This window comes from Schistocerca piceifrons, chromosome 1 (assembly GCF_021461385.2).
Source record: "Schistocerca piceifrons isolate TAMUIC-IGC-003096 chromosome 1, iqSchPice1.1, whole genome shotgun sequence".
NCBI lineage: Eukaryota > Metazoa > Arthropoda > Insecta > Orthoptera > Acrididae > Schistocerca > Schistocerca piceifrons.
In genome coordinates this window covers 566,833,339-566,846,760 of record NC_060138.1, presented here as the reverse complement: position 1 = coordinate 566,846,760, position 13,422 = coordinate 566,833,339, and the positions used below count along the sequence as shown (strand labels likewise).

The following is a 13,422-nucleotide window of genomic DNA, read 5'->3' as shown; positions in this document are numbered from 1 at the left end:
GACACCCACGTAAGTAGGAAGAAATGATCATCATAATAAAACAAGAGAAATAAGAGATCGAATGGAAAGATTTAGGTGTTCCTTTTTCCTACGCGCCATTCGAGAGTGGACTGGTAGAGAAGTAGTATGAATGGTTCGATGAACGCTCTGCCAGGCACTTAAGTGCGAATTTCAGAGTAACCATATAGATCTAGATGTAGATGTAGACCTGTTCAAACTCAGTGAGGCGCTGATAATGGCGTCGTAGTCGTCTTAAAAGCATTCTTGTCAACATCAACTTACCATGATCAGTCTCAAAGACAACTAACGATCGCAACGGTTACAGCGTGTACTGGAAGCAAACTTGTTTTGTATCATAAGCTGCGACATTGTCGCTAGTAAAACAGTGACCTGTATGTACAATAAGTTTCCTTTAATTTACTTCTGTGGTCACAAATTTTTGTTAACAGATTACCGGTTTCGGTCTATAATGACCATCATCAGATCTGTTTTATAAAAACATTTGCATTTAACATTTTACGATGCCACTATGGCTGCTGTACATTAGGACTTTGTTTTTATAAAACAGAAATAGACTGAAACCGGCAAACTGTTAACAAAAATTTGTGACCATTGACGTAAATTAAAAGAAACTTACTGATTTGTATCCTCATAATGCTGCTTTTAGCACAACGTTTATGCGACTGGCGCGAAATGAGAATAGACGCCATGTTTCATATGTAGAAACACGACTGCCAACCTTCGTTAATGTCGCACAACCCTTTCGTACCACTATGATTTTTTTTCCATCAGGGTGTATTACCAACATACGGTAAAGTAAAAACGCAACACGAAATGTGACTATGAACGAGTAACTATAGTCTGGGAGACGAGTCTTTGGTATTGACAGCTCGGTAGCGTCTTTCCGTTGCCTAACGACCGCAGGCAGGCAGCCAATGACGGCCTGACTTTGAGCGGGTAGCAAGGGCCACGTTGCCGCTCTGAAACCCGGTCGCGCGCGCTTATGAAACTTACCAGTGTCTCGCGTGCGGGCGGGGCGGTCGTTCGTCGTTTGTCTGAAGTTGAATTCGCAGTTTATTTCGTTTTTGTTGTTTTTAGTGTTTCTTTGTTTATGTTTCGTTGTAAACAGTGTCTAGTGCGGCGGGTAGTACCAGCCCAACACAAGAAGTGAAACGGAGGAAGAAAAGCGTGCTACACACCCAGGCCCGTGAATTCGTGTGCTCTGTGAGGGATTACTTTGAGAAAGAAAAGGACAAAGGTGGGCCCTTAATTTCTGTTGTTCAGGTTGTGAAGAGAACTGCAGCAGCATTGAAAATAAGTAAGAACACTGTTGTAAAGATAGGGAAAGAACAGTATAGTGTAGATTGTGACGAGAGTGGCACAACAAAGCTGCACACACCAGGAAAGAAGCGACCGAGAAATAAGCAGGTGACAGCTTTGGACGATTTTCAGAAAGACGCTATTCGTCATCATATATACAGCTATTATAAGAGAAGGGAACATCCCACTCTATCTAAATTACAGGTGTCGCTTCAGAAAGACGATCTTTTTAAAGGGAGCAAATTTTCATTGCGTACAGTGTTGAAAGACATAGGCTTCAGCTATTCACTGTTTAACGGACGCAAAATATTAATGGAAAGGACAGATGTAGTTGCATGGCGGTGCAGATTTCTGCGCAGGATCATGGGTGTGGAATTCGAAAGTATAGTGTGGTTAGATGAAACTTGGGTCAATGCCAGCCATTCTTTACGTAGAGGCTGGAGTGATGGAACGCCCGAGGGGACAATGGCAGTGCCTGTTGGCAAAGGAGGGCGTATTATTGTCTTACATGCAGGAACATCGAAAGGTTTTGTGCCAAACTGCTTGAAAATGTTTCGGTCAAAAAAGACGGGAGATTACCATGAAGAAATGAACAGTGTAGTATTTCAAGAATGGTGCGAGACATCGCTTATGACGAATCTGACAAGTCCATCAGTGATTCTTATGGACAATGCGCCATATAATTCCGTTGTTCACGATAAGGCACCAACCTTGGCAACAAAAAAAGACGATATCATTCAGTGGTTGAAACGGCGAAAAGTAGATTTCAGAGAACATTTAAGGAAGGCGGAACTGCTCGAAATTGTGGCACAAAGGAAACCCCAATTTCCAACATATGTAATTGACGAGATTGCTAAAAGGCACGGGCATGAAATCGTTCGGCTTCCTCCATACCACTGTCACTTCAATGCAATTGAAGGAGTGTGGGCGCAGATAAAAAATTACATTGCTGCAAACAATAAAAAATTCACGATCTCTGAAGTGGAAACTCTCCTTCCAGCAGCTATCAATAAAGTGATAAGCGAGACGTGGGCTAAAATTGTAAACAGCACTGCAAGTGCCATTAGAGAGGCGGCCAAAACCGAAGGGGTTGTGGAAGAATGCATCGAAAATTTAATTATACATCAGGGAGAGAGCAGTGATAGTTCGAGTAGTGCTGAGGAAGACAATGTCAAATCAGATTCTGACAGTGATGTGAGTGGTGTTTTTCCATTACAGTAACTACAACGTATTCAGGAATGTAAGGAGGGAGTTTGCTATCATCTACAACCAGATCATCATATTGTGAGTACTTTCTTCAGATTATAACTCTTAATAAACTGACCAATTATTCTGTAGCTTGTAGTAGAACAAATGAATAATGCTAATACTTAACAATGGAAACCAAAACTGCTAATGTTCAACAACTTGCGAAAATAGTTTTCATTTCAGTTGTGAAGTTTAACAAATACACTCCTGGAAATTGAAATAAGAACACCGTGAATTCATTGTCCCAGGAAGGGGAAACTTTATTGACACATTCCTGGGGTCAGATACATCACATGATCACACTGACAGAACCACAGGCACATAGACACAGGCAACAGAGCATGCACAATGTCGGCACTAGTACAGTGTATATCCACCTTTCGCAGCAATGCAGGCTGCTATTCTCCCATGGAGACGATCGTAGAGATGCTGGATGTAGTCCTGTGGAACGGCTTGCCATGCCATTTCCACCTGGCGCCTCAGTTGGACCAGCGTTCGTGCTGGACGTGCAGACCGCGTGAGACGACGCTTTATCCAGTCCCAAACATGCTCAATGGGGGACAGATCCGGAGATCTTGCTGGCCTGGGTAGTTGACGTACACCTTCTAGAGCACGTTGGGTGGCACGGGATACATGCGGACGTTCATTGTCCTGTTGGAACAGCAAGTTCCCTTGCCGGTCTAGGAATGGTAGAACGATGGGTTCGATGACGGTTTGGATGTACCGTGCACTATTCAGTGTCCCCTCGACGATCACCAGTGGTGTACGGCCAGTGTAGGAGATCGCTCCCCACACCATGATGCCGGGTGTTGGCCCTGTGTGCCTCGGTCGTATGCAGTCCTGATTGTGGCGCTCACCTGCACGGCGCCAAACACGCATACGACCATCATTGGCACCAAGGCAGAAGCGACTCTCATCGCTGAAGACGACACGTCTCCATTCGTCCCTCCATTCACGCCTGTCGCGACACCACTGGAGGCGGGCTGCACGATGTTGGGGCGTGAGCGGAAGACGGCCTAACGGTGTGCGGGACCGTAGCCCAGCTTCATGGAGACGGTTGCGAATGGTCCTCGCCGATACCCCAGGAGCAACAGTGTCCCTAATTTGCTGGGAAGTGGCGGTGCGGTCCCCTACGGCACTGCGTAGGATCCTACGGTCTTGGCGTGCATCCGTGCGTCGCTGCGCTCCGGTCCCAGGTCGACGGGCACGTGCAGCTTCCGCCGACCACTGGCGACAACATCGATGTACTGTGGAGACCTCACGCCCCACGTGTTGAGCAATTCGGCGGTATGTCCACCCGGCCTCCCGCATGCCCACTATACGCCCTCGCTCAAAGTCCGTCAACTGCACATACGGTTCACGTCCACGCTGTCGCGGCATGCTACCAGTGTTAAAGACTGCGATGGAGCTCCGTATGCCACGGCAAACTGGCTGACACTGACGGCGACGGTGCACAAATGCTGCGCAGCTAGCGCCATTCGACGGCCTACACCGCGGTTCCTGGTGTGTCCGCTGTGCCGTGCGTGTGATCATTGCTTGTACAGCCCTCTCGCAGTGTCCGGAGCAAGTATGGTGGGTCTGACACACCGGTGTCAATGTGTTCTTTTTTCCATTTCCAGGAGTGTAACTTTATTATGTTTCAGCATCTTAGATACTTGTACTAAATAGCTCTTATCAGTTTTCGAGATAATATATTTCAAGCATCAACTTTAAATAAATTCACACGTACCAATACGACTTGTATTTTGTCTCGCTTTTATTTCTGCTGCTAGAGAATGCGTGTAGCAGACAGGGCGCCGCGTGCTGTGAGCCACGTTCGGCAACAGCGCCGTCTGCCCGACGGAACTGTCAGTACCAATCACTCGTCTCACGGACTATACACCAGTATATACCTATGTGACATTCAAACATGGATTGCTTACAATTTAGATCAATATCAGGAGCTAAAACAATCCTACGCTTTGATCTCCATGGGGAGGGGAGGGAGGCTGGTGTGTTCAGAGGAGGAATAATATCAAAACAAATGTCGATATCTACAGAATCAGAAAGCTGTTGCAAGCAGGAGAATTAGAGAATCGTTAAGATGGAAAAGAATAATGTGAACCTGGTTGGAGTTGCCGGGATAAGGTGGGATGAACGTTGAGAATTGCTTTCAGATGAATAGGTAATGTACTACTCAGTATGGCAAATGGCAAATTAAAGGAAGGAATAGAGTAGGATAGATTACAACAAAGGAAATGGCTCAGAGTGTGGAAAATGTAGACTATGCAGCTGAATGGATATGAGCGTACGGCTGAAAGAAGTACAAAAATATATGTTGGTTATCCAGCTGTATTGCCAACTTCCTCGTAGAGGGAATGTCTAATATAATAGAGAAAATAATTGACAATAATCAAGGACACTGCAAGACGTTAGCAGGTGATTGAAATCCTGTCTTGGGAAATCAGAAGGAAGGAATCATAGAGGCATAGTTGCAACAACTGGATGGTTCAGAAATCACAGGGCGACCTACGCATGGAAACGACCTAGGGATTTATACAGAAACTACACTGATTTTATGCTAGCGGAATTATTCACAGAAACGGAATCAAGAAGACCTATTATTATTTGGTGTAGATATTAAAAACGGCCACAATTTCATTATGACAGAAACAGAAATAAAATTAAAAAAAGCAGAGGCAGGGGGATCCCAGCGAAAGCAAAAATTGAAGAAGAAAGAATTATGGAACTGCTATCGTTTCGGCTTATTAAGACAGTGCGAGACACAGAACAATCTGATAACGTGAATGATTACTGGAATATGCGGAACGATGAAATCATAAAGAAAGGGCAGAAAATTATGGGAAACGTAAATAGAAAATGGCCAAAAAACCACGAGTTAAACAGAAAACGGTTTCCCAGATGGGTGAGAGAAGGAAACTCAAAAGGAAGAACAATGAAAATGCAAGGAAGATCAATCGCAGGCTGAATAATGAAGTGTGTTGAGAAAAAAAGCAGGCTAGGAAAATGGCTAATAGAGGAGTACGACGCAATTGAAGAAATGATTAGGAAGGTAACATATGATTTATTGTACAACTAATAAAAGACTACAACAAGGGACTAAAGCTCACCAAGTAGTGCTAGAGTAAAAATTCTCAGTTGAGACTAAAATATGATTTACAATGAAACTTTTTGGCACATTAAAACTGTGTGCCAAACCGAGACTCGAACTCGGAACCGTTGCCTTCCGCAGGCAAGAGCTTTACTGACTGAGATACACAATCACGAACCACTATCCGACCACATAGGCTTACTTCCTCCAGTACCGCATTTACTACCTTCCAAACTTCAAGAAGCTCTCGTGCAAAACGTACAAGACTAGCGCTCTTGGAAGAGAGGATACTGCGGAGACATGGCTTAGTCACAGACTGAGTGATACTTCCAGAATGAAAATTTTCACTCTGCAGGGGAGTGTACGGTGATATGAAGCTTCCTGGGCAGATTAAAAGAGTATGCCGGACCGAGACCCGAACTTCTTCGAGGAGAGCTAGTGTTTCAGGTTTCGCAGGAGAGCTTCTGTGAAGTTTGGAAGGTAGGAGATGCGGTACTGGCGGAAGTGAGGCTGTCAGGACAGGTCGTGAGCCGTGCTTGGGTAGCTCAGTCGATTTGTGTAAATGGTTTCGGAATGGTAGAGTAATAGGATGTATGTAACAGATTTACAATTAAGATGCAGTCGGGGTTGTCAGTTTTTACAATTTGATATCTTGAATAAAAATAATATTTGTCCAGCACACAGTTTTAATATGCCAGAATGCTTAATATCAGCGACCCTCCACTGCAGCGTGAAAATATCATTGTGCTGTACAGTGATCGTGAGGGCGTACTCCAGAGACGGGAGCACTTCTTGAAACAATTGCATGGCAGATCACAAAACAACAGTCTGAAACGTAAACGCTTTAAATGATGAGGAAAGACCATCAATCATAATGGAAGAGGTAAAGAGTGCAACAGCCACACAGAAAAATGGGAAAACAGTAGGTACAGATACGATACCAGGAGAAGTACTAAAATGTTTCAACCAAGAAGAAGTAAGAGAAGCACTGAGTTTTTTAACAAACTGTGTAATAGTGGTGACTGGCCAGAGGACCTTCTCACTACGGTAATGATTTCATTGCCACAGAAACAGGGACCCAAGGAATACAGTGAGCACGGGACGATTAGCTTATTTTCTGTGAAGAACCATTAATGAAGGCTCAAAATGGCTCTGAGCACTATGTGACTTAACTTCTGAGGTCATCAGTCCCCTAGAACTTAGAACTACTTCAACCTCACTAACCAAAGGACATCACACACATCCATGTCCGAGGCAGGATTCGAACCTTCGTCCGTAGCGGTCTCACGGTTCCAGACTGAAGCGCCTAGAACCGCTCGGCCACTCCGGCCGGCATTATTGAAGGACTCGGAAAGCTAATGGTGGAGAATTTGGCAGAGGAGAAATTTGCTTTTAGGCGGAATACAGGCAGAAGAGGTACAATAGAAAAACTGTGAATTTTGGAAGAGAGATTTATTGAAAAGGAAGAGATATACATGTATTACACACCTGGAAAAGGCACCTGATAGTATAGCTTGGGATAACGTAGCAGTTCCAAAGAGGGAAAAGAGTGTGAACTGGAAAACCAGACTGCTTATAAAATCACTATATTTACATCAAGAAATATAAGTGAAAGTGAGAATAGAAAGTACAAACTGGACGGACCTAGGAGAAAGAGTAAGAAAAGGCAGCTGTCTCCCACTCAGTTCAATGTTTTCTTGGAAATCATGATTGACTACTGCCCACTGGTGACAAGGGGGTAGAATTTAAAGGATGAAGGATACTATGTTTGAGCTTCTCAGACGTCATGGTCCTTTTTAGAATACATGAAAAAGATATGAAACACATTAGCAACCATCCGCTGCACGAAAATTACTTCATTCCTCTGACGGTTTACGTTCATAAAACCATCATCACTGAAGGACTATAACAGCACAATATACACAATGTAGAATAAACGGACAAATACAGAAGGAAGTTTTAAAACTTGTAGTTGGAATGTTACTTGAAGAGCTGGACACTGATGATTTATACATACATATTGGTACAATGGCACTTCACTATAACATATCCTCTGTCGGCTCACATAACATTTACTAATCATAATATCAACTTATGTCAGAAGATCATCAGAAACTCTAGACGCGGTAATCGTACTCGTCAGGTGAAGTGCCAAAGATAGTACAAACAGAACTCATAAAAAGTCATGGAAGAATCAAGAAGTGTGATAAAGAATGACCACAGACCGCATATTCTGCTACTTCATGTCACCAAATGTGCCGTATAAATGTCGCTATGAATGAATAGATGTAGTTTAAGAAGATAAGTACAAAAAACGAATACACAGTGTCAGTCACATGCTAAAATTTGATATATTAATGTGACTCTTTGTCCTTCAAAAACATGTGAATAGACAAACCACAGGTTTTCTATTTGCAATCATCACAACCTAAGTCAACCTATTTTTAGACTACAAACAGAAAACAATAATTAATAGTATGTAATATCACATCAAGGTAATGCATATATATATATATATATATATATATATATATATATATATATATATATATATACAGGGTGAGTCATACATGAGGAAAAACATATCGTGAAAATTGTCGCACACTGAGCTATAAACATAAATTCGTTTTCCACATGTTCCTATGTCAGTAAAACGACAATTAAATTGAACGGTAAAAATCTGTAAATATGAAGTGGCCTTTAGGCTGTTACTGTGAGCAGACATTGGCCAAAGGGACAGATCGGCAACATGGCACAACATGCGAGTGTTGTAGGTAGTCCAGCCGCTCACGAGGAGGCGAGGCATACGGCGTCTGCGTGACACTGTGAGCAATGACAGCGCCCACATCTATCTCATACCGGTTACGCTAGCCGGTATTATGTATCGTGGCTAGTTGTCATAGGGAAGGAACGCGAGGAGGGGCTCCACTACTGTACATGCATGTTTTATAATTTCGTTTTTGTGTCCCAGACTTACTTTTAAGAAACGAGTATATAGATGCAGAATACAAAATACAACTACACAGGTATGTGGCAGTTAATACAAACGAATACGATACAGCTGTACAAATAGAAATTAACATAGAAACGCATGACCAGAAGCTGCAGTGGCGGTTTATAAGTACTGTTGGAAATGACGGCCACAATGTATGTGGCAAAGTTGAACTCTTCGCAGGAAGGATTGCTGAACACGATCCAACATGTCTGTATCTCTTTGCATAATATCACAGGCATGTTGTATTCTGCGTCGAAGGGTGTTGATATCAACTACCTCTCCTTCATAAAACACACATTTCAAATGGCCCCACAAAAAGAAATCCAGTCGATTCAGGTCTGGCGATCTTGCTGGCCATGCTGTAGGGCCTCCACGACCGATCCATTTCGAAGGGAAGGTATTGTTCAGGTGGCGTCGTACTGTGCCGCTGAAGTGAGCGGGGACACCATCATGCATGTACCACAGGTTCATACAAGAGGCCAAACTAACGTCTTCCAACAATTTCGATAATGTAGCATACAGGAAACGCAGATACCGCTCTCCTGTAAGCATTTGTGGTAGCACATGTGGCCCTATGAGATGGTGATCAATAATACCACACCAGATATTTACAATGCATCGTTGTTGGTACCCTCCTATCACTGTGCTGTGGGAGTTTTGTTCAGCCCACTCGTGCCAGTTATGCGTATTCACTATACCCTCCTTCGTAAAATAGGCTTCGTCGGTGAACAGTATTGTTCGTGAAAAATCCTGGTCGTGGGTGTGACGCCGTAGGATAAAGTTGCAGAAGTCCAGCCTCCTCTGGCAGACTTTCGGCAATAATGCCTGTACCTTCTGCATGCGAAAAGGATGGTAATGGTTTCTACAGAGTATTCGCATAACAGTAGATTGTGACATTCCGACCGCAGTGGTGAGAGACCTGGTGCTTATTGTTCGGTCCTCCGCAACAATTTGTAACACTTTTTTCTTCGTCATCCGCGCTGTACGTCGACGTTCGACCACGACCACTAAATCCTCGAGGTGCTACACATGCACCGTACTCCCTCAAGCGCCTGTCCACAGAGTAAAGCATTTTTGCGGATGGAAGGCGCCGGCTAGGAAACCTCTAGTGATACAGTTGATTTGCAACGTCAGATCTTCCATCTGCAAGCGCGTAGGTGAGGTGGATGCCAGCGTATTCCTCGTTTGTGGAACTTGCCATGGTACTGTAGTAACACTGCAACGCGGACGTTAGCAGCTATCGACAAGGCGAGTATTGGGCAGAGTGAGCAGCGCAGAAGTGTTATAAACACGTCATGCACGCCGCGGTTTTACTTACAGGACACACAGTCTCTAATATGGGACTGCACACTCCGCTACCACCGGCAACGTTTGAGTCAGAAGTTCTGATAAAATTTCATATACATTACGAAGGGATTTGTTCTTTCTCGTATCTTTCAGAAGCTGGCCGATACATATCAGCTCATTGGTGTGTCATGTGTTGTGTCTACGGGTGAATGACATGTCGTGATAGTGAGGGTCGTCGGTATCTCGTTCAATGGGCAAGAGGTGTTTTTGTTTTACATACACAGTACACCGAGGAGGACGAAATTAACAACGGCGCGTCATGTGTTACGCTTAGCATTGTAGGCGCCCCGGTGGTCCCGGTCAAATACGGTGGACTGGAAGCCGATCGGTGACCTCTCCAGTTGACAGGATGCTAGGAAATAACTGTGGACGCGTCATAAACGCCAAAGAAACATTATTAATTCACGACACCTTTATTCATACCGAGTTCAATGTGGCCCCCGTAACACAGGCTGGCTGAGCTTGGTGATATCAACGACCGTCCCCGAGTCCTCACTGACTAGGAGCGATGACACCAGCTCCGGGCCGCACCAGTCTCACTAGCGCAGCGCCGCATGCTGTGACGTAGCGGTGGAATGCCCTTACTTCGGCCGCGCGTGGCTGGCGGCGCCCGGCCGACCGCCCGGCTCGGCGTCGGACAGCAGGCCGCTGTGGGTAGGTGGCTCCGGGTTGGAGTCCCGGCGCTGTCGGCACGAGAAGCGTTCTCGTAGTGCGAGTGTACTCTATCCCACCCCGTCTTCTTCCTGCTCCTCCTGGTGGCTCGTCCGCGGTGGACAGGCGGAACGGGCTGCAGTCCCCCAACGTCGTCGGCTCACCTGGTTGTGACGGCGAATGCACAGGGCCTAGGCCCCACACGACCTCGGCGACGGCTCACTGATGTGGTCAGCATTGGCGGCGAGCGAGTCTGCCGTGATGTCTGCTAATCCTGGGTTGATGATTGACGGCGGCAGCAGAGAGGACCAGAGCTGGTACTGTCCCCTCAAGTCTGCTGTTGGATGGGCCGCCCTTACTGCAACATCTCCTTAATAAAGATTAACATGTCGATCACCGAGCTGAGCGCTACACAGCGACCCAGTGCACATCTAACTGCAAGTCTAACTGCGAGTGCGAGTGCCTTGTTGCTATCAAAGCTGGCGTATTTAAAGAAAGCACGAGCGACGTCCTGACGTCACGCTCGTTTGTAATGACCGCATTCGTTCCACTTATACTGCTGATTCATCTGTCGTACTCGCCCCTTAGGTGTTCTTGCGACAGAGTTACGTGTTGTCGCGACAGACGTACGCGAAGTTGTGAAATGCAGTACAGCTGACGCTATACCTCTGTCTTACACTCTACGAAAGTCTCCGTCTAACACAAACCCGCGTGCTAAGCAGTTTTCTCTCGCCTGTTGTGTATAACCAGGCCACTGCCCCCTGTGTGACGACACATTCCAATACATGTGCAATCCTCTCACCTCTTGACTAACCTACTGCCTCTGGCTCTCGGCATAGGCAACGAAACTTTGACAATATTCCACGTTTCCAACTCTCTACAATTCCGCAACAACACAGCAGTATGAGATCCTCGACATATTTTTCCTCATTTATGACTCACCCTGTATATGTGCAGGTATATAAATCATTTAGTGAAAATGAATTACGGAGTATGGTGGATACTACTGAAGGTAAGGACAAGAGTTTTCGAATGAGAATCGGTAGATAGATAATAAAAGAAATGTCACCAGAAGGAAATGAAAGGGCAGAGACAATGCTCGATGGAGAAGGATTGGAACACATGCAAAGCTTCAAACACTTAAGAAGCAGATGAAATGCGACTGGAAGAGTAACACAGAAATTAAATCAGCAAAATAGCAACAGCGAAAGAGGAAAAAGGAAAGCTTTCTGCAGCGATGAGGCCGAAATAAGGAGAAAGATTAATGAAGTGTTTTGTATAGAGTGTTTTCCTCTATGGTGCTCAAACGTGGACAGTGAAGAAGAAAGACAGAACTAGGATGGACGCTTTTGAGATGTGAACATCACGCGCATGGAAAGGTCATCAACAGTCCAATGTAGGTGTTGAAGGGCCAAGGCGATATGTGAAGCTTCATGGAGTGCATCATCATGGATACACGAGTGGGCCAATCTAACGGCTGCGCCAGACATTTGTTGACTTATATAGGCGTTGCCGACCTCAGAGCCGTATTCCGCCTGCTTCCGTTTCTCTGTATTTGAATGCGCATGCCTGTACGAGTCTCTTTGCAGCTTCAGTGTATTTAAACTCAATATCTGCAGTTCCGGAAAATACAGTGGAGATTCTGAAGTACTTAAAATATTAAGAAAACGGATGGACATGTACGGGTATGGAGATAACCTCCTGAATTCTCAGTCTTATATATAAATGCGAATTTTTGTGAGTGTGTACATGTGTAGGTACATTTGTTCTTCATACTGAAACGGCTGCATGGATTTGGATTAAATGTGGAATGGAGACAGCTTATACACCGAGTTAACACAAAGGCTACATTTAATCACGAAACAATCAATGTTTCTGTGGGATGGTCAACGTGACAGTGTAACATCCGGTTTTATTTCTGAAATAACTGTGTCAGGTACCGTGCTGTGTGTAGGAACTAAAGACGTTACTCCTTGCATAAGGAAAGCGAACATTATCGTTGCATTATCTCTGGTTTATATTAACTCTGTTGTCGAATGTAATGTTACCGACTCCAATTTTGTTCTTGTTCTGACAAAGACGAAGAGAATTTATAATTGCGAACATTACGTATTAAAACTCGATAGTAAGAGTAAAAGTTGTATTCAAGGAAAAAATAAACGTGCATCCATCTGTGACAAATAATTAGGTGAGATCTGAACGTAAATATTGCGCTATCCAGTCATTCTAATTATTATAGAAAGTTTCAGCTACACTACGTCGACTTGGAGAGAATCTGGGGAGACTGGCGAACGAACTTGCAAATAAACAAGGCGACATTCAATAGACTCAAGAGAGCGCAACACGACAAAACACACACAAGGCGAGTTTAGTTTCAATGAATAATTCAATACATCATTTGAAAACCAAGAATACATGCTAATCTTGTCTATAAAACCTTAAAACAGAATAAAAAATAACAATATTACTACTGTTCCCACGGGGTAGTGAATGTGTGTAGAAGGTCGTCCTTATGACTGTTGTTCCATTGGGGTAGACAATGTGTGGAAAAGGTCGTCCTTGAAACTTAACTATCAAACGAACGCATTACATGTAGCTTAGAGATTAGTGTTTAACCGTTTCTGCAAATGAATGAAGTACATACATAAATCCCAGACAACAGAAATATTCCTGTATAATAACACTATCACTAAACTCTGTAACAATTTAATGTATGTGCATTATAATACCTTCCACCAGGCAGTTGCTAGACGGCTACAGCGCACACATT

General features: G+C 44.3%; 1 protein-coding gene across 1 annotated transcript in view; it reads right to left on the bottom strand.

Annotated features, from left to right (window-relative positions):
- The window catches only part of LOC124750652 (odorant receptor coreceptor-like), a 167,015-nt gene that overhangs the window by 64,892 nt on the left and 88,701 nt on the right, over nucleotides 1-13,422 (bottom strand). The gene's annotated exons all lie outside the window — the stretch shown is intronic.